This window comes from Sarcophilus harrisii, chromosome 2 (assembly GCF_902635505.1).
Source record: "Sarcophilus harrisii chromosome 2, mSarHar1.11, whole genome shotgun sequence".
In the NCBI taxonomy this organism is placed as follows: domain Eukaryota; kingdom Metazoa; phylum Chordata; class Mammalia; order Dasyuromorphia; family Dasyuridae; genus Sarcophilus; species Sarcophilus harrisii.
The window spans coordinates 584,543,723-584,569,899 of NC_045427.1; positions in this window are offsets into that span (position 1 = coordinate 584,543,723).

Below are 26,177 nucleotides of genomic sequence, written 5' to 3' on the forward strand. Positions count from 1 at the left end.
ATAAACCCACTGTCCCAGCATTCCCAAACCACTAACAAAATCCAACATCCGGTTACAAAAAACCCCCAAATAACACATTAAAAAAAAATTATCTCCAAAAAATCCAAAACTTTAGACAAAACAACCACCACACCTTAATCCCAATCCCAATTGGAAAAAAAAATACCTTGTGGGAACCAAAAAAAAGGCAAACCAAATAACCATTTATTTGGCCCAAACTAATCAAACTCCCCAAAACTTTTTAATACCGAAAAATTCAACCGCCGGCAAAAATTTCCAAAAAATGAAAAAAAAAAACAAAAAATGGCTTAGCACCTCTAAATTAAAAAACAATTACCCTTTTAGATTCAAAAAATTAATTGTCAGTAAAAATTAAATTTCCAAAAAAACCAAAACAAATATGCAAACCTAATCCTTTAAAACCCAAAAATCCTTTTGGGAAAAAAAAACATTTAATAAAAGGCTGGGAAAAAGGCCCAAAACAAAAGGCAAAACGCATTAATCCCAACCGCCCGTACACCGTAAAGGTAAATTTCCAACCTAAGCAAAAAAGTTATTTAAAAAAAAAAATGGTTATTTCTCAGACCTGGGAAGGGGAAGGTCTTTATGACCAAAGCAGAACAAGAATAATTACTGATCACAAAATAGAAAAATTTCAAATTAACCAAACTGAAAAAGTTTTGTACAAAACAAAACTAATCAAAAATTTAGAAGGAAACAATAAACTGGGAAAATATTTTTTACAGTCAAAAGGTTCTGATAAAGGCCTCATTTCCAAAATATATGAAAATTAACTCCTAATTTATAAAAAATCAAGCCATTCTCAATTGAAAAATGGTCAAAGGATATGAACAGACAATTCTCAGAATGAAGAAATTAAACAATTTCTAGTCATATGAAAAAGATGCTATAAGTCATTATTAATCAAGAAAGAAATTAAAGACAACTCCCAAGAATACCCACTACACACCTATTCAGATTGGCTAAGATGAAACAGGGAAAAAATAATGATGATTGTTGGAGGGATGTGGGAAAAACTGGGACATTGATGCATTGTTGGTGGAGTTGTGAACAGAATCCAACCATTTTGGAGAGTAGTTTGGAACTATCTCAAAAAGTTATCAAACTTTACATACCCTTTGATCCAACAGTGTTACTACTGGATTTTATCCCAAAGAGATTATAAAGAAGGGAAAGGGACCTGTATGTGCACGAATTTTTGGCAGCCCTTTTTGTAGTTAGAAACTGGAAACTGAATGGATGTCCATCAGTTTGGGAATAGCTGAATAAATTGTGGTATAAAATTATGGAATATTACTGTTCTTAAGAAATGACCCAACAGGATGATTTCAAAAGGCCTGGAGGACTTAACGAACTGATGCTAAGGAAATAAGGCAGGACCAGGAGATCATTATATACTTCCAACAATACTATATGATGACCAGTTCTGATGGATCAGGCCCTTCTCCCTTGAGATCCAAACCAAATCATTTTCTAATGGAGCAGTAATGAACTGAATTAATATGCCCAGAAAAGAACTCTGGGAGATGACTAAAAACCATTACATTGAATTCCCAATCCTATATTTAGCACACCCCATTTTTGATTTCCTTCACAAGCTAATTTAACAATATTTCAAGTCCATTCTTTTTGTACAGCAAAATAAATTTTTTGATCAGGTATACTTATTGTTTATCTAATTTATATTTTAATATATTTAACATCTACTAGTCAATTCCATCTAGGGAAGGGTAGGGGAGTAAGAAGGTGAAAAAATTGGAACAAGAGGTTTGGCAATTTTAATGCCTTAAAAGTTACCCATGTATATATCCTGTAAATAAAAGGCTATTAAATAAAAAAAAAAAAAAGATCTAAAAAAAAAAAAACGAATTTAGATGCTACACCACTTGGTGCATATATTTTAAATTGATATTGCTTCATTATCTATGCTACCCTTTAGCAAGATATAATTTCCCTTCCTTATCTCTTTTAATTAAGATCAATTTTTTGTTTTGTTATTTGGAATCAGGATGGCTACCCTACTTTTTGACTTCACCTAAGGCCATAGTAATTCTTTCCAACCTTTTTACCTTTACTCTGTATTTTATCTCCCCAGGTGTTTCCTGTAAACAACATATTGTAGGATTCTGGCCTTTAATCCATTCTGCTAACCACTTCCTCTTTTGGGAGTTTACCCATTCACATTTATGGTTAAAATTACCAATTCTGTATTACTTGCCATCTTGTTAACCCCTGTTTATGCTTTACTCCCTTCTTTCCCCCTTACCCCCCCTTCCCAGTATTAAACTTTGAGCCCACTTGCTTCTCACAGCCTTCCCTTTTAATCCCCTCCCCCCCTTAACTTCCTTCCCTATCCTCCTTTCCCTCACAGTTTCCATATTCCCTTCTGTTAGCTTATTCCTTCCCTTTCCTTTTCCTTCTCACTTTTCAATGAGATGGGAAAGTTTCCCATAAATTGAATAATAAACAAAATTTTCTCCAAAAACCAATTCTATGGCAGTAAAAACCTATTTCATCCCCCTCCATTCTTTTTCTCAGATATAATAGGTTTTCCTTTGCCTCTTTGTGAGATTAGTACCCCAAATTTTACCCTTTTTCTGGTACAACTCCTTTCCACCTCTATTTTTTAAAAACAAGGGTATACATGTATTCTTTATCCATCTTTACAACAAAATATAGTTTAAAGATTTCTTTTTACCTTTTAGGTTTCTCTTGAATTCTTATATTTGTAGATCAAACTTCTTGTTAAGTTCTGTTTTTTCATAAAAAAATAGGTGAAATTCCTTATTTCATTGATTGACCATCTTCTTCCCTGGAAAAAAATTTCATTCTAGCCTAGGTCAATTATTTTTGGTTTATACCAAGTTCCTTGTCTTTAAGAATCATTTCCAAATTTTAATCTTTTAATTGGAATCTCTAGATCTTGGGTAATCCTTATTGTGGCTCCCTTATATTTAATTGGGTTTTCTAGCTGCTTGAAGTATTTTTCCTTTGTTTTGGGGTTTTTGGCATTTGGCTCTATATTTCTTGGTGTTTTGATTTTAGGATCCCTTTCAGTAGGTGATCATAAATCCCTTTCAATGTCTATTTTACCCTCTGTTTCTATGACTTCTGGGCAGTTCTCTTTGATAATTTCCTGGAAATAGTGTCAGGCTCTTTTTTATCGTATTTTCTGAGGAGTCAATAATTCTCAAGTTTGTCTCCTCCTAGACCTATTTTTCCAGGTCTTTTTTTTCCAAAAGGTATTTCACATTTTTTCTCCATTGTTTGATTTTTGATTTTGTTGACTTATTCTTCTTGTTCTTCAGGTCCCTTGAAATTCCATTTGCTTGATTCTGATTTTCAACAAAGTATTTTCTTCATTTACTTTTTTATATCTTTTTCTAATTGTCCAATTTGTTCTATGGAATGTTTTTCCATTTCACCAATTTCGTTTTTTAGAGAGCTATTTTCTATTTCCAGTTCACTAATCCTATTTTTCAAGGATTTGATTTCTTTATCCACTCCGTCTTTAAATGAATGGGATGACTTCTCCAGACTCTCTTGCCAAGTCTCCGTCTCCTTTTCCCATTTTTCTTCTACCTCTCTTGTGAGAGCCTTTTTAATTTCTTCTATGAGATTCATCTGTGCTGAGGAATAGATGATCTCCTCCTTTGGGGATTCACCTGGACACAGTCTGCTTTTAGTCTCCTCAGGGTTAGAGTCTGCTCTCTGTCCATATAAAAGCTGTCAATCATTAAGGTCCTTTTCAATTTTTTGCTCATTTTGTCAGAGAAGAATCAGAGACAAACTAGCAAAGAAAAAAAGAAAAAAATTCCCAAATGGAATCTGCTTTTTTTGGGGAAGGGACTGGGTGGCGTTACCAAGCTTCTTCTACAGACTGCAGGGGCAGCAGCGAGGCACTAGCAGGACTGTGCTGCGCCTGTGCTCCAGAAACTCTGAGAGCATGCTGAGATGCTGTGGGGGAGGGGTGGCCAGGTCCTGAGAAACTCCAGCTGTTTGGGGTTGTATTCTTCACCCCCGGTTTTTTTAGCTTCTCTGCTGGGCTATTGACTTGCTGCCAGGGCAAAGTATCCAAGCCTGTAACAAAGCTCTCCCCACAGAGATTGCTGAGATCACACCCTACCCGCTCTGGGCTGCTCAGCTGTGAGCTGCCTGCAGAGCTCTCGCTGCCGCTGCCCTCAGACTGTGCCCAATCTAAAACCATCCTGCCCTCAAGCAAAAACAGACCTTTCCTGGTGAATCTCAAGGATTTCTTCTCTTGATAACTATTTGTGGGTTTTTTTTCAGTCAATCATTAATTCAGAGGGTTGTGATGAGATGGATTCTGAGAGAAAATGTGGAGCTTACACAACTGTGTGCTTCCTTGCTGCCATCTTGGCCAGAAGTCCATCTGTATAGGTGCTTTTAAAGAAGTGGGAGCCTAAGGTGGTTGTTCTGGTTCAGAACTCATGGAACTAAGGGTCACCTGCCAAGTTAGGCACTTTATCACTGAAGTACAGCACATTTAATAACTGGTATTACTGGTATGGAACCACAGGTCATTTGTTATGTCAAGTGCTTAGGGGGCTGACTTCTGGATAGGGAATGGGAATAGTGAAATGACCAGTAAAGGGATAGAACAAGGTTCCAAATTACAAGGGTGTATTTGTTTTGGGCTAGCCTGGCCCCCTATTATAATTGTTTTTAATTCAGTCAAAAATCTGGAAAAGTCCTTCCCGGTGTCTGACAGCTCACAGAGATAGTACTAAGATGGTCACTGATTCTTTTAATATCCATTAACTTTTAAAATAGATAGATAAAGTGTTGCAGTTTGTTTTTTGCATTTAAAAAATTTTATTCTGAGAAGATATACTGCCAAAATGAGTCCACCATGAAACAAACAAAACAAAACTACTAAGACAGCCATGATCTGCAAAAATAAGATTTAAAAAGCAGGGTCATTAAAGAAAAGAGATTGTCAGTGGCAAGTAGAAGTTGTAGAGATAGGAGAGTGATTCAGAGGCCCAATAGCTAAATAGGCTGGAGATAGAGTTGGGGTTAGAAGGAGAAACAGGGAACTTGTATCTCTATATAATGAAGGACTCTTGTTAAAATCTGGTATTAAAAAGGTTATTGAAGTGAGAAATACCCCAGTTTTCACAAGATTTTATTGCTTGTATCTAAAAATCTATTGAAATTCTAAAACTCTGTGGGAAATTTTTGGTATTGATCTTTCAATTCCAACAAAGTTGAATGTCATTAAATTACTACCCATTTTTGTTTCTCTAGAGAGAAGTATTTTTATTAAAGCTTTTTATTTTCAAAATATGTACATAGATAATAATTTTCAACATTCAGCTTTGTGTTCCAAAATTTTTCCCTCCCTTCTCCTTACCTTCCCCCCAGACAGAAGTAATCCAAAATAACTTAAACACATACAATTCTTCTATACATATTTCCACAAATATTCTATATAAGAAAAATCAAATCAAAAAGGAAAAAAAAAGAGAAAGAAAACAAAAATGCAAGCAAACAATAACAAAAAGAGTGAAAATACTATGTTGTGATCCATACTCAGTCCCCACAATCCTCTCTCTGAGTGTAGATGACTCTCTTCATCACAAGACCATTGTAACTGGTTTGAATCATCTCATTGTTGGAAAAAAAAACACATCAATCAGAATTGATCATCATATAATGTTACTGTTGCAACGTACAATGGCATCCTGGTTCTACTCACTTCATTTAACATCAATTCATGTAAGTCTCTTCAGGTCTTTCTGAAATTATTCTGCTGATCATTTCTTATAGAACTATAATATTCCATAATATTCATATACCATAACTTATTCAGCCATTCTCCATCTGATGGGCATCCACTCACTTTCCAGTTTCTTGCCACTACAAAAATGCCACAGCCATTTTTGCACATCTCCTTTCCCTCATTTATGATCTCTTTGGAATACAGGCTCAGGAGAGACTGCTGGATCAAAGGACATGCAGAGTTTGACAGCCCTTGGGGTATAGTTAGAAATTGCTTTCCAGGAAGGATAGTTGAATCAGTTCACAACTAGGAAGATGTGTTTGTTGGAAAATATTAAAACATACTCTAGAGATGTTCTTAGTTCAAAATTAAACATGCCAAACTAGTAAACCAAGCACTTGGATCATCAAGGGAATTTATTAGCTCAATATCATAGAAATCTATAAGTAATGATCTACACATTTAGGGGAGCTGATCAGAAGATTAGCCTTTATTAATTGACCTTTTTGGTAAGCATACACAGAGATGAGCCTTTGTTTGTAATTTTGATTGGATTTTACAATGAAAGGTATAAGCATGATTCTATGAAAACTTTCTCAGGAAAAAGAGAGAGAGAAGAGGGAAAAATAAAACTAGGTCTTTGCTATATTCTTATAGTTTCTAGAAAGGAAAAGGTCCTAAACAATTCTAGTTTCATCCATACCCAGAAAAGAAAGAAAAACTCATTGCCTCTGGAGCAGCCAGACAAAAAAGAGACAAAAACCAGATCAAGAACAAACCCTGAGCTAATACTTTTTGTCAAAACAGGCTACATGCTTTGTCATATGTGGTCTCAGTTCTGTCTCTTGGAATAAGCTAATATTTATATGCCTCAAAACCTTTGTCTGCATATCACACTAGATTTATAGGAGGGGAGTCTGACTCCTATGAAGTGACCATAAAGCAACCTCCTCTGTCCAGTCCATATGATTCTTTTGAGACTTCCATCACCATTCAAATAACCAAAAGGGATCATCTGTTAAATCTGACAATACCAAAGAAATTGAGGGTATCCTGTGATATCCTGAACTGAGAGAGTAAAAGAGTAAAACATGTTCTTTTTAGAAACTCATAGCAATATTTTTAAAAGTCAAAGAAGCAATTCTCAGTGAGACAGACTCCAATTGAGAAGTATCAGTTGCAAAAAGAATCAGAGTAATGGCATGAAAATCCTGGAGGAAAAGGTTCTGCCAAAGAAATGGAGAAAAAAAATGAGCTGAAGTAAAAGTTGGAGGAATGAGAAGAAAGTGAAACAAAAGAGGCATTAAAATTATGGAACAGATGACTGTGTGTTTATGATCCTGGAAGTGGAGGTAAAAGAATCCTACAAGTTTATTGAATGCAGAGGACAAACAAAGGACAAACAACAACAACAATATACTCTATCACCAAGAATGGTATCTCAATGATTGCAGGGTATGATATTACAGTGCCTTGGATATTTATCTATTACATGTCCAAATAGTTATAATTTTTAACAGGAAGATATGAATAGCACTAAATGAATGGACCACAGATGTCCAGCTACATATTGGCTAAATTAACTTTGCCACCTATACAAACTATCATAAAGACTCTAGCCTACTTCATAACACATTGAAAATTGTTGGGGAAAAGTAAGTGAATTCCTCAGCTTTTAGACTGAGGAAGTAAAATATTACATTTTAACACCCTATCAGATGTTCTGAAAGATGTCTTTGGATTCCTCACTGAAAGCCATTTGCCAAGAAACACACACACATACACACACACACATGCACACTTTACATATATCAATGGCTGAGATTATTTAGACAGTTTTCATCCACTTTCCAAATAATTCTAAATGATTTCCAAACAAGTTCTAGGCATATGACAAACATGAGATTTATTGTTAGTATTTGACTTGCTGTATTCAACACAGAATCTAATTCTTCCATCCACTTCTAGACCTAAGACTAGAGAAGTTAAAGTCTCAACAAAGATTTAGTGACCTATAGTTTTAATATCCCTTTTCCTTCTTTATGTAAAGAAACACTATTCTTTTTATTCTTTAAATCAATAATTCTTATTTCCTGTACATTTGTACATTTCTAAAAGTTAGGCTATGCACTGAAATTTTCTTTTTTTCTATTCTTCTCTATGTGATAACACCTCATTGTTATCATAGAACCTTTGGCATTATCTTCTGTCAATTCCCCCTTCATTCCAGTCTCTGGTAGGGAGGTGGACTTTCTCAACAATGCTACATTTTTTTACATGCAACCCAAACTCCATCCTTTCCCATATTTTCAAACAATAATCTGAATATCCTCTGTAATCCTCCCTTCAGTTTCTCACCATTTACTAATTCCTTTCCTATCACCTTCAAATTCATTCAAGTGACTCCAATCCTGGATATCATCCTATATCTCTCTCCTTCCCTTTTTAGCTAAACTTGAAAAATCCCATCTATACTCAGTGACTCCAGTTCTGAGCATTTCACTCTCTTAAGCCCCTAAAATCAGATTTCTAAATTAGTAATTTATCTGCAACTATTCTTTCCAAAATTATAAACTCCTTTTTGAAAAATGTAATTGCGTCTTCTCAGTCCTCTTTCTTTTTGATTTTTTGTAACATTTGATTCTGTTAATCACCTTTTCCTGCAAAATATCTCCTCTGAGTTTTCATGATATTTTTCTCTCTTTGTTCTCTTAACTATCTGACCACTTCTTTCTAGTATTTTGATTGATTCATCATCCATGGTACACCTACTGTTAGTGTCTCTCAAGTCTCTGTCCCAGCTCCTTTTCTTTTCTCTCTTTATACTATTTCTTGATTACTTCATGAGGTCCCAAGAGTTCAGTTCCCTTCTCTATAAAGATAACTTCCACATGTAATATCTCTCCTAATCCCACATTTTGAAATATCTCTAGTAGAGAGGTCTACTTTCTCAACAATGCTACATTTTTTACATGCAACCCAAACCCCATGTTCTAGAATCTAGATAATCTTTAAATTGTCTATCTAATCTATAGATTATCTAGAATCTAGATAACCTCAAATTCAACATATCCAAAAACAACTAATTCTTTCCCTTCAATCCAATTCTATTTTGCTCAAGGCATTACTATCCTTCCAGTCAATCCAGTCCATTTTATCTTTGACTCTTCACTCATTTACCACATATATCCAATCCATGTCCAAATCTAATTGTTTTGATCTCTACAATCTTTCATATAAGTTTCTTTTCAGACAACTACCATCCTATTTCAGACCCTCATAATCTCTCTCCTAAAACCATTAAAATAGCTTCCTATTTTGTCTCTCTGACTTTTACCCCTTCCCACTTAAATTCTAACTTTCACACAGTTACAAACTGATATTCCTAAAATATAATTCTGTTTGTCATCCATCTGCTCAACAAACTCCTATTGCCTCAAAAATCAAATATAAATGACTCTGCTTCTTAAGTCTCTTTTAATTTCATCTCTTTCTACTTTTCTAGTTTTCTTATGCTGTATTCCCTTTCCTGTGCTTTGAGATATAGCCATCCTGGATTAATTTACATCTCACCCCTTCAGCACTTCATCAGATACTTGATTGTCACTCTGACCTGAATTCCCTACCCCCCTCCACTTCCAATTCTGTTTCTTTTGAGACTATCCAAGAAAAATATTCTTGGTTGCCACAACCACTGATACATCTCCTCCCAAGACTATCTTACATTTATTTTGTATCTGTTCTCTATATAATTATGTCCAAACATATTATCTCTTCTATTAGAATATAAACTCTTTGAGGGCAGGAACAAGTTTGGTTGTTTTATTTTGCTTTGCTTTTTCTTTGTATTCCCTTAGGTTTAATACATTGAGTGATGCATGCAAATAAATAATAAATATTAATTGATTGATGATATTGTGCACAGACAAATAGGCTTGACTTAATGTGCTCTGAACTCAGAAATGAACTTCTGAGGTGTGAACTTGCTTAACAGTTAATGTGGTTCTTTGGGCACATCAACTGTTCCAAATTGCATACTAAGCAATGAACAAGTATGTCAATGGCTTCTAATCTAATTGCAATTTTTGATCAAAAGACAGATTATATAACAGGCCTATCTCTGTGACTATAGTTTCATTTAGCATGCTTATAGAACCACTTAAAATGTTATTGGAATTATTCTTTTGTTCTTTAAGAAGGAAACCAAGGAAAAGAGTTATGAACATGGTAGCCCAACCTTCTTCCTAATCAAAGAGAACAAACTAGGAAAGAAAGGAGGAACCAGGGCTTTGGGAGAAAAAGGGAGAGAGAAAAGAAGAGCTTCTTGTAATTAATATGTAATGGCTTCCTAGAACTCAGAGATGTTTTAAAATCATTTTTATTTATTTCATTAAATATTTCCAATTACATGTAAAAATTTTAACAGTCATTCTTTAAAAATTTGAATTCCTAATATTTTCCTATCTTCGTTGCCTCATCTCTACTTGGGACATAAAGCAATTTTATTTGGATAATACATATGAAGTAAAGCAAAACATTTTCCCATGGTAACCATGTTGATAAGAACATACAGAAAAAACAACAGAAAATAAAAATGATTTTTAAAATATGCTTCATTCTACATTCAGATTTCATTAGTTTTCCCTCTGAAGATAAACTGAAGTTTTTATCATGAGTGCTTCAGAATTTACTTGGATCATTGTGTTGGTCAGAATAGCTGTCTTTTACCGTTGATCATCTTTATAATATGTTGTTACTGTGTATAATGTTCTCCTGGTTCTGCTTTCTTCATTCTGCATCAGTTCATGCAAGTATTTCCTGGTTTTTTTTAATCCATCCTGCTAGTCATTTCTCATAGCATGATAGTATTTCATTATAATTATATGTCACAACTTGCTCAGCCATTCCTTGATTGATAAGCATTCCCTTGACTTACAATTCTTTTCCATCACAAAAAGAGCTGCTATAAATATTTTTGTATATATCCTTTTCTCTTTGATCTCTTTGGGATACCATTTTGAAATACAATTTGAACAAAATGGTTGGATTAATTTATAAGTCCACCAACAGTGCATTATTGTAGCAATTTTTCCACATTCCCTCCAGCATTTGTTATTTTCATTTTCTGGCATGTTGATCAATCTAGTAAGTGTGAAGCAGTATCTTAGAATTATTTTAATTTGCATTTCTCTAATCAGTAATGATTTAAAGTACTCTTTCATGTGACTATTAATAGCTCTGATTTTTCCTTTTGAAAATTACCTGTTCATATCTTTGACTGCTTATCAACTGGGGAATGGCTCTTATTTTTATAAATTTGGTTTAGTTCTCTAATGTATTGGAGAAAAAAAGGCCATTATAAGGGATACTTATGGTAAAAATAATTTCCCAGTTTTCTTTTTTCCTTCTAATTTTGAATTCACTAGCTTTAATTGTGTGAATGCTTTTTCATATCATGTTGTTAAAATTATTCACTTTATATCCTGTGATCCTCTCTATCTCTTATTTGGTCATAAATTATTTACTTGTCCATCCAACTAAGAAGTATGAACATTTTCTCATGTTCCTCTAATTTATTTGTATTATCATCCTTTATGTCTAAATTATATATCCATTTTGAACTTATCTTGGTATACATTGTGAGATGTTAGTTTGTGCTTGATTTCTGCCAAACTGCTTTCCAGGTTTTCCAATAATTTTTGTCAAATTTGAGGTCTTACCCCAAAAGCTAGGAGCTTTTAGTTTATCAAACAATAGTTTACTATGGTAATTTACTATTGTGGATCATATACCAAATCTATTTCATTGATCCACCATTCCATTTCTTAGCTATTACCAGACTGTTTTGATGATTATCACTTTGTAATGGTATAACCTGAATCTGGTAGGCCACCTTCCTTCATATATTTTTCATTGATCCCCTTGATGGTCTTTCAAATTAATTTTGTTACTATTTTTTCTAGCTATTCAAAATAATTATTTGATAATTTGATTGGAATGGTACGGAATAAAGAAATTAATTTACATAAAATTCTCATCTTTATTGTATTGACTCAGTCTGCCAATTGTTTAAATCTGTCTTTATTTCTGTAAAAAGTATTTTGCAGTTGTAGTCATATAATTCCTGAGTTTGTCTTGGCAGGTAGACTCCTAAGTAATTTATTTGTCTGTTATTATTTTTATGTAATCTCTTTTTCTGTCTCTTCTGTTTGGTTTTGTTAATGGCATATAGAAATACTGACAATTTACATGGTTTTATTTTTATCCTGCAACTTTCCTGAGCTTCAACCAACTTTTTGGTTGATTCTCTAGGATTTTTTAAAGTTCGTCATTATATCATTTGCAATGAATGTTAGCTTTGTTTCTTCATTGTCTGTTTTTATTGTTTCAATTTCTTTTTCTTGTTTCATTGCTATAACTGGCAACTCTAGTATAATATTGAATAATAATGGTGATAATGAACAGCTTTTCTTCATTCCTGATCCAAATGGGAAAGCATAAAATTTATTCCCATTACAGATGTTTGTTCTTAGTTTTAAATAGGTATTACTCTTCATTTTAAAAAAGATTCCACTGATTTCTATGTTTTCAAGTTTTGTTTTGTTTAAAAGGAATTGGTATTGGTTTTTGTCAAAGGGTTTTTCTTCACCTATTAAGATAATCTTATTTCTGTTGATTTTATTACTGACATGATCAATTTTGCTGATAATTTTCCTAATATTGAACCATCCCTGCATTCCTGGTATAAATCCCTCTAGAAGACAGGGTGTGATCTTTGAGATATATTGCTATAATATCTTTGTTTGCATTTTATATACAATTTTTGCATCAATATTCATTAAAGAAATTTTGTCATAAAGAAATTTGTCATAAGAGAATTTGGTAGCTATTTTTTCAAGTATTTTACACGGTACTGGAATTAATTATTCTTTAAATATTTGGCAAAATCCATCTGCATCTGGAAATTTTTTCTTAACTACCCATTAATAGATTGTTCAATTTCTTTTTCTAAACAAAATTATTTAAATATACTATTTCCTCTTCTATTAATTTGGGAAGTTTATATTGGTCAATATTCATTAATTTCACTTGGACTGTCAATTTTACTGGAATATAATTAAGGAAAATAACTTCCAATAGTTGCTTTGCTTTCATCTTCCTTGGTGGTACATTCACCCTTTTCATTTTTGGGACTGGTAATTTATTTATTTTTTTCTTTTGTAAAACTGAAATTAACCAAGAGTTTATCTATTTTGCTGTGATTTCTTCAACAAAGTTAGCTCACAATTTTATATATTAGATAATTGTCTTTACTTGCAATTTTATTAATACCTTCTTTCATTTTTAAGATTTTCATTTTGGTATTTAATTGAGAGCTTTTAATTTGTTGTTTGTCTAATTTTTTTAGTTTCATAATCAATTCATTGATCTGTTCTTTTTCTCTTTTATTGATAAATGCATTTAGAGATATAAAAGTTTTCCTAAGTACTGCTTTAGCTATGTCCCACAATGTTGAAGTGTTACTTCATTGTTATAATTCTCTTTATTTAAAATATTTATTGTTTCTCTAATTTGATCTTTGATTCATTCATTTTTCAGGATTAAATTGTTTAGTTTCCAACTAACTTTTAATTTTTGCTTTTTAAGTTTTTTTATTAAATGTAATTTTATTGCACTATGGTCTGAAAAGCAAACCAAAATTCTCATAAAATCCTGATTAAACTGAAGTCAGTATGGCAAGTGAATGAACTTGAAAGGTATCACCAAGTCTCTTTATTTACTACAGAAGAAGAATTTATCTGTTATCTTTTGATTTTGCTACATATTTCTTTTCTTGGTCCTCTGTTCCTTCAATACAAAGGCAGAATAGCATAGTAAATAGGAAGCTGGCCTTGAGGCCAAAAGACAAATAGTGGTTGCATGATCCTAGATAAGTTACTTTACCTCTCAATACCTCTAGTCTACTTTAAAACTTTGTTTCAGAAAAGTTTTAAAACCACATGATAGAGGGAATTTCCTCACTGGTAATTCATTATACTAATAAAATCACATGTCTATTAATATTTCCATTTGATTAATTATATTTTTACATCACTCTTTTCACAGAAGTCATCATCAAACATATACTAAAGTCTATTTAAAGTCTAATATTTGTTTCTCAGTGGATAGATACCTTATAATTGTATTTTTTAGAGAATCTAATGTTGTAAAATTAATAACCAAACAGTATTACTAAAAGAATATTGATCTTGAGAAATAGTTCTTTTTGTGTTAGGAAGCATTATGGGATTGTAAGTCCTGTTCAATTTACCAAATGCAAGCCAACCTATTTTCTTCCTATTAATTACCTTTGGATCAAACTAAGGAGACATCTGTAATATATATTTGTTAAACTAACTAATGAACTACATACTATTGTCTAAATGTTAGGTATTTTTATGCATTTAATATTTCCTGTATAAAATATTAAATGATATCTTTTGTGTAATTATAGATCACACTGAAAAGGCCCTGTAATATTCTGAGGTTTAATGTAATCTATATAATATCCTCCTTAGGTAACCACTTCTATTTTAATTATTATTTTTTATAAAAGAATATAATTAATGCCAGAAAAGTCTGCTCACTTTGGCACATAGGCATGTCTTTTATGATAAGTCAAGTCCTATATATTACAATGAGGTCTCAAATTGTAGATTATTCCTGGCCCTACCCTATGGCAGTTTTCTGCCTAGAACTGGAATTGTGGGAGTTAAAAAGAAAAGGCTTCTGCTAATTCTTAACTAAAATCAACACTGCAGAATTCTACTGCAACACTAGAGCCAAAAGAGAGCTCAGCATGAATCAGAGGTGAAATATGGAAATGACTGCATCTGATCATGAAAAAGTGAGGCTCAGAAGAGAGGGAAGCCTGAAAGGGAAAGATGAAAGAAAGAAGGGAGGAACAAAGGAAAGAAAGGAGGCAGGGAGGAAGAAGGTAAGAAGGGAGGAAGGGAGAAAAGAAAGAAGGGGTAAAGGAGGGAAAGCAGAAAGGAGGGAGAGAGAGGAAGAAGGAAAGAAAGGAAGGGAGGAAGGAAAAAAGGAAAGAGAGAGGGGAGGAGAAAAGGGGGGAGGAGGGGAGGAAGTAAAGAAGGGAAGGCAGCAGGAAGTAAAGGAAGGGCAGAAGGAAGGAGGGAAGGAAGGGAGTACTGGAGGGAGGCGGACAAGGAGAGAGGGAGGAAGGAGATTGGTCAAAATGGACTTTGAGGAACTAGGAAACAAACATGATCTAGGAATCAGAATGAAGTGTTCAACACAAGAATAAAAGAATAAGTTCCATTAAAAAAAACCACACACACTCAGTTTACCATTTTCAATCTAATGTGGTTTTATAGTCGGCAAGCTTTCATGCAGTAGGCATGCTTTTCCTGTCTCACACTTCATGCAGTTTGCTGGACAGCTCCCACCTCCACTGAAGAGTTAACTAAGAAAATAACCATCTCTAAGCAGCACCAGAATTGCAGCCTCTGGTGTATAGTAATACAAAGGCATTCAATTTTTAAACCTTGCCTAGGGTGTACAAATGCCTCAGCTCGGCTCTCATCCCAGTGCAAATTAATACATTGGCAGACTAATTTATAATTCAGTCTCTTGTATGTTTGCCTAACATAAATCAATTCCCCCGAGTTCAATCCCCTCTGGATGGACTGATATTTTTATTTAATCGGTATCTCTAACAACAAAGCCACAGAGACACCTCTACCATCAACTGACAGAACCTTACTTTGTATGTCCTATAACAGTCTTCCCAACTTCATCATTTTATCATAAATACCATCTCAAAATGTCTATGATTAGTGTAAGGAAAGAAAAAGAAAATATTTAAGAAAAAAAGGGGAACAAGAACTTAATTATATGGCACTTATCTTGTGCTAGACACCATTGTGCTAAGTATTTTTTTGGCAAACATCTCGTTTAATCCACACAAAAATGCCCTTCAAGGGAGGAGTTATTATTAGCCCCATTTTGCTGTAGAGGAACCTGAGACAAACAGAGATTGTGACTTGCCCAGGGTCACACAGCTAATAAGTACCTGAGTCCAGATTTGAAGATAACCCTACTGGCTCCAACCTTAGCGCTCTAATGACTGTGCCTGAGATGCCTGTTATTTTTTGAGGAAAATCAAAGAGAAAATATGCATCAAATACAAATCATTTTCACATTCAAGGTCTAAAACAATTCTATCCTTAAATGGGTAGAAGAAATATCACTTTTATTTTAAAGAAAAATCAAGGTCCAAACTTTCAAACTACTCAAGTGGTGGAATCATGATTCAAGCCCAAGTCTTTTGACTTCTAAGTCTAATGTTCTTCCCACTAAATCACATTGACACTTATGAGTTGGAGCAGAAAAAGAGGAGTAATGGGGAAAGAGATGGAGAAAGGAGGAGACAGGGGTAGTAAAATAGAAAATGTGTTTTAGAAAAAAGATAAGTCAATAAATTTATTCTATTGTTTTAGATTAGAGATGGTTATCAAAAAAGGACTTCAAAAAATGTCCCACTTATTTGTCAATACCTTCATCACCAAAAGAAAATAATTTATCAGATGAGCCTCAAAAATAATTTTTTTTGATAAATTTGGGATGCTTAAGTGCATAAAACTGTACTCTGTAATAGAGTAGGCAAATCAAGCTGTATGTCAGGAACACTAGAAGTCATGAGATGTAGAAATTGTCAAAGACACAAATATAGTCTCCATAAATAATTATTTTAGACACAGAGGACATTTTTGTCTGTTCAGATATTTTATTTCCCTCTATTGAATAACAGATGTCATAATGTAAAATCCCCCTGAGTGAATGAACTATGGTTTCCCTTCAGCTATTTATCATGTCACTTTAAGTAACAAAGTACAAGAGATCCAGAAAAAAGAGTATTTTTTCCTAGGGTACATGATGAGCACTTTTGATTTAGCATAGAACTGCTTCTTTCCAGAGCAAGGAAGGATACAGACTTTTAATCAAGACAAAGCCTTTATTGTGACATAAATGAATATTTTCAAATGATAAATTCAAATGATAAAGCTGTTTGTCCATTGAATTTCTACCTGTGGCTTGGAGGACCCCAAGTCTTTACAACTATAAATGATAAGTAGATCTTCAAACATTTAATATTTCTACCAATATCTTCAAGTTTACAGTAGAAATGAACAGATAATTTAATATTGTATTAGAAATGCTAGCTTTGGCAATAAGAGCTGAGAAAGAGATTAAAGGAATAAGAATAGGCAAAGAGGAAACCAAATTATCACTCTTTGCTGATGATATGATGGTATACTTAGAGAACCCCAGAGATTCTGCTAAAAAGTTATTAGAAATAATCCACAACTTTAGCAAAGTTGCTGGTTATAAAATAAACCCACATAAGTCATCAGCATTCTTATATATTACTAACAAAATCCAACAGTCAGTGTTACAAAGAGAAATTCCATTTAAAGTAACTACTGGTAGTATAAAATATTTAGGAATCTATCTGCCAAGGAAAAATCAGAAACTTTATGAGCAAAACTACAAAACACTTTCCACACAAATTAAGTATGATCTAACCAAATGGAAAAATATTAAATGCTCTTGGATTGGACGAGCATATATAATAAAGATGACAATACTAATAAACTAATCTATTTATTTAGTTTATACAACAGATTCCCAAAAATTATTTTGATGACCTAGAAAAATAACAACAAAGTTCATATGGAAAACAAAAGGTCAAGAAATTTCAAGGAATTAATGAAAAATCAAATGAAGGTAGCCTAGCTTGTACCAGATCTAAAATTATATTATAAGACAGCGGTTACTAAAACCATCTGATTGCTAAGAAATAGACTAGTTGATCAATGGAATAGGTTAGGTCTAAAGGACAAAACAGCCAATAACTTTAATTATCTAGTGTTTGACAAACCAAAGACCCCAGTTTTGGGGATAAGAATGCATTATTTGACAAAAATTGCTGGAAAAATTAGAAATTGTATGGAGAAACTAGGCATTGACCACACTAACACTGTACACCAAGATAAGGTCAAAATGGTTCATGATCTAGGCATAAAGAATGAGATCATAAATAAATTGGAAGAGCATAGGATAGTTTACCTCTCAGACCTGTGGAAGAGGAAGGAATTTATGACCAAAGAAGAACTAGAGATCACTATTGACTACAAAATAGAAAATTTTGATTATATCAACAAAGTTTTTGTACAAACAAAACTAATGCAGGTAAGATTAGAAGGGAAACAATAAACTGGGAAAACATTTTTATAGTCAAAGGTTCTGATAAAGGCCTCATTTCCAAAATATATAGAGAATTGACTCTAATTTATAAGAAATCAAGCCATTCTCCAATTGATAAATGGTCAAAGGATATGAACAGACAATTTTCAGATGATGAAATTGAAACTATTATCACTCATATGAAAGAGTGTTCCAAATCACTATTGATCAGAGAATGCAAATTAAGACAACTCTGAGATACCACTACATACCTGTCAGATTGGCCAGAATGACAGGGAAAGATAATGCGAAATGTTGGAGGGGGTGTGGGAAAACAGGGACACTGATACATTGTTGGTGGAATTGTGAACACATCCAGCCATTCTGGAAAGCAATTTGGAACTATGCCCAAAAAGTTTTCAAACTTTGATCCAGCAGTGTTTCTACTGGGATTATACCCCAAGGAGATACTAAAGAAGGGAAAGGGACCTGTTATGTGCCAAAATGTTTGTGGCAGCCCTGTTTATAGTGGCCAGAAGATGGAAAATGAATGGATGCCCATCAATTGGAGAATGGTTGAGTAAATTGTGGTATATGAATGTTGGAATATTATGTTCTGTAAAGAAAATGCCAGAGAATACAGAGAGGATTGGTAGACTTACATGAACTGATGCTGAGAAATGGCAGAACCAGGAGATCATTATATACCTCAACAAGATACTGTATGAGGATGTATTCTGATGGAAGTGGATTTCTTCAAAAAGAGAAGATCTAACTTAGTTTTTAATTGATCAAGATGGATGGAAGCATACCCCAAAGAAAGAATACTAGGAAATGAATGTAAACTGCTTGCATTTTTGTTCTTCTTCCCGGGTTATTTATACCTTCTAAATCCTATTCTCCCTGAGCAACAAGAGAACTGTTTAGTTCTGAATACATATATTGTATCCAAGATTTACTGTAACCCATTTAACATGTATAGGACTGTTTGCCATCTGGGGGAGAGGGTGAAGGGAGGGAGGGGAAAAATCAGAACAGAAGTGAGTGCAAGGGATAAAGTTGTAAAAAATTACCCTGGCATGGGTTCTGTCAATAAAAAGTTATTAAAAAAAAAGAAAGAAAGAAATGAACAGATAAAGCCACAAGTCTCTGGATGTAGAAAATTCATCAATCCTTTCATAAGTAGGTTGGAAAAGCTGTACAAAATGGAAGAAAGGCATTAGAAACAGTACAACATTCCCAGTAGCAGTGGACTACTGAAAGCCTAAGTTGGAAGTAAGACTCATTTCTCCCCTGATGTTGAGAGCCTACCTTACTTCCTCCCCAAGAGAATTAACCTTGGCTCCTTCTCATTGAATTAGATCAGAAGAGATTGTCTTCTTCTCCTTAGGAAATATCAGGCCTCCCAAGTCAAAGACGATTTTAGTACCATTTAGCGATGGTCAGACCCTTCGACCACCATTTTAAAAGAAGGTGCTCTCTCTTTGTAGAAGGAATTTTATCAACCACTCATTCTCTTTTGTCTGAGGTACAACCTCACACCTCTCAGATTGGTTAAGATGACATTTTTTCATATGACTGGAAGAGGTTTTGATTTCTTTATCTGAAAATTGTCTGTTCGTATCCTTTGGCCATTTGTATGATTGATCATTTCTAAGGAATATTTTTGTAAGATTCTTTTCTCAAATGCAGGTTACACTAGATGGCTGCTATGGTCTCTTCTAGTTCTAAAATACCATGATTCTATGTAATTAAGTTTACAAAATACTTTGACATATTTCATCTCATTTTTCCTCTTAACAATATTATGAGATAGGTGCTATCCATACCTCCATTTTACAGATTAGAAAACTGAAGTGCTGAAAAACTAAATGACTTAGCCATTGTAAAAACAAACAAACAAAACCCATGTTTCTTAGTCAAGATTCAAATGCAAGTCTTTCAGTTCCAATTTCAGTATTTTACCCACTATGAAAACTACTTCTATTCCTTGTTGTCTTAAAAGAACTTGCTCAAAACCAATAAGGTGAAGTGATTGTACATCATTCCAGGAAGGTCTTGGATAGTCTTTTCTTAGCTTTCCTCTCTCATCACTTCTCCCAGAATGAAAATTCCCTTTATCACCAATTCATGCTAACATTTCTCCTTGTATAGAGGAAGTGAGAAAGCTTTTAAAGCTAATTTGGTGAGAACCTATCACGTTAGTATGGTTGAAATCTGAAAACCTGGACCAATATACTGCTCTTATGGAGTTAATTATCTTGGAAGGAGGGAGAAATAGTCAGATGAAAACTTTCTCTTCTAAGGGAAAGTAACTATTGGGATAAGTAGGAACATGGTATTTCTTGTATCTCTGTTCTGTTCTACATTGCTTATACCCTGAATAGGCCCTGCCATTGAGAAGCCCAAACTTTAACACAAAGACTGCTGAAGAATTTAGTGATAACTCTGTGTCATGAGATCAATGACAATTGTTTTTGAAGACCAAAGCAAAATTTCTGAAACATTTCTTTTACACTCAGCTCTGTTTGTGCTGATCTTTCTGACCATTTGTTTTATTAAAGTATAAATTCAGAATAATGAATGTGAGAGGAGTAAGAATAGAAATCAGCTAAGACCATTATGACAGAGGACTGTAACAATGAGATAAGATGGATGATTGTATCTTCATTGCATTTCTGTCTCCTGTATCGTACATTGTACACTATGTTTTGGTTTGGTCTTCATATCTCTAGAGCCTAACGCAGTGTTTTGAACATATTGGCACTTAACAAATGATTGTTGAGTAAATATGTACAAGAAAGTATAAGTAGCAACCTTGTTTTCTATTAGATTTGAGTTCAGAGTTAAGATAAAACTACAGCAAGTTCAGCTGCAATACTGTTTACAACAGTCAGTGAATCTTATAAACTGATAATGTTTGAGAGAACAAAAATTCCAATTTAAGGTCTGGCCTTGCTAGTCAGAGACCTGTCAAGATGGGCACCATTGATTGATGACTAAAGATCAGTATGTCCAATGGGACCAAGTCATGCGTTCAGATGCATCTAAGTTGTTAATAAGAATCCAGATGAGGTTTTGTCCTTCATGATATCACTCTTCCATGGTACCACTGCTAACTGAACTTAGAATTTAGAATGATCTTGCTTTTAATTAAAAAGCCCCTTGAGCTATAGTCCCTAAGTTTTTATATGCCTCTGTCTCTACTCTCATCTGTTAGATAAAGAATAAGTCCTAAACAGATCTTACTGAACTGTTCGGTTTAACTCAAGAAATCAATAAAATAGTGATGATGAAGATAAGGAAAAGAAGGAAGAGGGAGAGGAGGAGGAAGAAGAGAAAGAGGAGGAGGAGAAGGAAGATAAAGAGAAGGAGAAGGAGAAGAAGAAGAGGAACAAGAAGAAAAAGAAAATGAAGATGATGATGATGATGATGATGGTATGACAATGATACATTTACTTGTGAACAGACTTGGGGATTATATTGTTCCCCAGCAAATGACAATTGATAATGTTGCACTAATTAACTCAGAATGGATCAGAGATGAAGAAGCTGAGAGACAACAGCGAATATTTCTCAATGTCTCCCAGAAGTTAGAAGGAAAAAAAAGACTAAAACCTTTTTGTCCCAATCATTTTCCAATCTACTATCACTACTCTGCATCCTTCAATTGGACCTCCAAAGAACCTAATCTGCAGGAGTTTTGAATGTTCTCCTTTTAAATCTCTTTTTATGGGTACTGTAATTAAATTAATAATACTTTTGCTTCTAGAAAGTATAAACTGACTATTCTAATACTCTTCTCACCATCCCTTTGGTCTCAACCCAAAACATCCTTCTAGAGCTTCCTCTCTTGTTGCCCTCCCCCATTAAAAGGGTAAATTACTTGAATTCAATAATTGTCTCATTTTTGCATTTGTATCCCTTGCACCTTAGTATAGAACCTAGTATAGAACCTAGAACATAGCACTTAGTGAATAAATTTCTTTTTATTCACTCATTGTATCCAAATTATTTTGTAGTATTGTAAACTGATACTGTAACTTCCCCTAAAAGTTCACTTAAGACAACCAGATCTTATGGTTGCTAATGATCCCCTTGGCATCAATCTGGTGCAGTAGACAGGGTGCCTGACCTGGAGTCAAGAAGGCTTTTCTACTGGATTCAGGATAAGAGGCTTTTCCACTGAAATCAGGATCAAAACTTTTCCACTGAAATCCACTGAGGGACCTGTCAGTCCCACGTTCAGGGCACCAAAATGTTGGTGTTTTTATTCTTTATAATATAATAGTTCTCTCTAGGAGAAAGCAGGTTTCTCGGGGAGGTTTTCTGGAGGCAGCTTTAGTTTCAGTTACAAGTAAATAATCATCCAAAATCGCAGCCAGCTGATAAAAGTTCAGATCTTTTATTGTGTCCTTCAATATAGGCTGGTTAGTTGAGAGGCCTATCTCTCTGCTTGATTCCAAGAGCTCTTGCAGCTTTGTTCTTGGCTTCTACCTCTGCTTTCTTCAGCCTCCAGCCAACATCAAGGTGGAAGATGCAATGAATCTCTCTTGCCTTAGAGAGAAGGCTTGTGGACTTCCTCTCAGAGTGCTCCTCTCCAACCCCAGTCAATGTTCTCAAGTAAGTCTCTTGAGTGGCTCACTGGAGCTGTATTTATGCTGAGTGTAAAAGGCTGACTCCGCCTTCTGGAGGCAGGGATTAAGGGAGGTGTGAATTCAGATATCTCTTTCTAAACCCTGAAATCTCCCAAACATGTGAACTCCAATGAGTACTTAAATATTTCTTGCTTCTATGAGCGCTCTAAAGGTGTGAACACAAGCATCGTTTCTATCAGTTGTACTTAGTACCTTGTTTCAAGTTCTGGCCTAAAATATCTCCTTCTAAGATCAAATCAATCATATTGAACCATGCTAAATTAGATAATTATTATCTCTATCAACTCTAATGGCTTAACAATTTGTAAAGATTCCTACAGTTTTGTGTTCAGTTAAAAAGACCAGAATCATTTTTTTTATTATAATAACTTTTTATTGACAGAACCCATGCCAGGGTAATTTTTTACATTATCCCTTGCACTCACTTCTGTTCCGATTTTTCCCCTCTCTCCCTCCACCCCCTCCCCTAGATGACAACCATTCCTATATATGTTGAATATGTCGCAGTATATCCTAGATACAATATATGTGTACAAAACCAAACAGTTCTCTTGTTGCACAGGGAGAATTGGATTCAGAAGGTAAAAATAACCTGGGAAGAAAAACAAAACTGCAAGCAGTTTACATTCATTTCCTAGTGTTCTTTCTTTGGGTGTAGCTGCTTCTGTCCATCCTTGATCAATTGAAATTGAATTAGGTCTCTTTGTCAAAGAAATCCACTTCCATCAGAATACATCTTCATACAGTATCATTGTTGACATATATGACCTTCTGGTTCTGCTCATTTCACTTAGCATCAGTTCATGTTAAGTCTCTCCAAGCCTCGCTGTATTCATCCTGCTGGTCATTTCTTACAGAACAATAATATTCCATAATATTCATATACCACAATTTACCCAACCATTCTCCAATTGATGGGCATACATTCATTTTCTAGTTTCTAGCCACTACAAACAGGGCTGCCACAAACATTTTGGCACATACAGGTCCCTTTCCCTTCTTTAGTATCTCCTTGGGGTATAAGCCCAGTAGTAGCACTTCTGGGTCAAAGGGTATACACAGTTTGATAACTTTTTGGGCATAATTCCAGATTGCTTTCCAGAATGGTTGGATTCATTCACAACTCCACCAACAATGCATCAGTGACCCAGTTTTCCCACATCCCCTCCAACAATCATCATTATTTTTTCCTGTCATCTTAGCCAATCTGACAGGTGTGTAGTATTATCTCAGAGTTGTCTTAATTTGCATTTCTCTGCTTAATGATGATTTGGAACACTCTTTCATATGAGTGGTAATAGTTTCAATTTCATCATCTGAAAATTGTGTACTCATATCCTTTGACCATTTATCAATTGGAGAATGGCTTGGTTTCTTATAAATTAGAGTCAGTTCTCTAGATATTTAGAAATGAGGCCTTTATCAGAACCTTTAACTGTGAAGATATTTTCCCAGTTTGTTGCTTCCCTACTAATCTTGTTTGCATTAGTTTTTTTGTACAAAAGCTTTTTAATTTGATGGAATCAAAATTTTCTATTTTGTATTCAATAATGGTCTCTAGTTCATCTTTGGTCATAAATTTCTTCCTCCTCCACAGGTCTGAGAGATAAACTATCCTATGTTCCTCTAATTTATTTATGATCTCATTCTTTATGCCTAAATCATGGATCCATTTTAATCTTATCTTGGTATATGGTGTTAAGTGTGGGTCCATGCCTAATTTCTGCCATACTAATTTCCAGTTATCCCAGCAGTTTTTGTCAAATAATGCATTCTTATCCCAAAAGTTAGGATCTTTGGGTTTGTCAAACACTAGATTGCTATAGTTTACTATTCTGTAAAAGACCAGAATCTTTTTTTAAATAGCCTTTTATTTACAGGTTATATGTATGGGTAACTTTACAGCATTAACAATTGCCAAACCTCTTGTTCCAATTTTCACCTCTTACCCCCCACCCGCTCCCCCAGATGGCAGGATGACCAGTAGATGTTAAATATATTAAAATATAAATTAGATACACAATAAGTATACATGACCAAACTGTTATTTTGCTGTACAAAAAGAATCAGACTCTGAAATATTGTATAATTAGCTTATGAAGGAACTCAAAAATGCAGGTGGGCAAAATTATAGGGATTGGGAATTCTCCCAGAGTTCTTTCTCTTGGCGTAGCTGGTTCAGTTCATTACTGCTCCATTGGAAATGATTTGGTTGATCTCATTTGCTGAGGATGGCCAGGTCCATCAGAACTGGTCATCATATAGTATTGTTGTTGAAGTATATAATGATCTCCTGGTCCTGCTCGTTTCACTCAGCATCAGTTCGTGTAAGTCTCACCAAGCCTTTCTGAAATCATCCTGTTGGTCATTTCTTACAGAACAATAATATTCCATAATATTCATATACCACAGTTTATTCAGCCATTCTCCAACTGATGGGCTTCCACTCAGTTTCCAGTTTCTAGCCACTACAAACAGGGCTGCCACAAACATTTTGGCACATACAGGTCCCTTTCCCTTCTTTATGATCTCTTTGGGATATAAGCCCAGTAGTAACACTGCTGGAACAAAGGGTATGCACAGTTTGATAACTTTTTGAGGATAGTTCCAAACTGCTCTCCAGAATGGTTGGATTCGTTCACAACTCCACCAACAATGTATCAGTGTCCCAGTTTTCCCACATCCCATCCAACAATCATCATTATTTTTTCCTGTCACCTTAGCCAATCTGACAGGTGTGTAGTGGCATCTTAGAGTTGTCTTAATTTGCATTTCTCTGATTAATTATGACTTATAGCATCTTTTCATATGACTAAAAATAGTTTCAATTTCTTCATCTGAGAATTGTCTGTTCATATCCTTTGACCATTTTTCAATTGGAGAATGGCTTGATTTTTTCTATATTAGAGTTAATTCTCTATATATTTTGGAAATGAGGCCTTTATCAGAACCTTTGACTGTAAAAATATTTTCTCATTTTATTGCTTCCCTTCTAATCTTGTCTGCATTAGTTTTGTTTGTACAAAAACTTTTCATTTGGTATAGTCAAAATTTTCTATTTTGTGATCAGTAATGATCTCTAGTTCTTCTTTGGTCATAAATTCCTTCTTCTTCCACAGGTCTGAGAGGTAAACTATCCTGTGTTCCTCTAATTTGTTTATAATTTCATTCTTTATGTCTAGGTCATGAACCCATTTTGACCTTATCTTGGTGTACGGTGTTAAGTGTGGATCAATGCCTAGTTTCTGCCATATTAATTTCCAATTTTCCCAGCAATTTTTGTCAAACAGTAAGTTCTTATCCCAAAAGTTGGGGTCTTTGGGTTTGTCAAAGACTAGGTTGCTATAGTTGTTGACCGTTTTGTCCCTTGAACCTAATCTATTCCACTGATCAACTAATCTATTCCTTAGCCAATACCAAATGGTTTGGGTAACTGCTGCTCTATAATATAATTTTAGATCTGGTACAGCTAAGCCACCTTCATTTGATTTTTTTTTCATTAATTC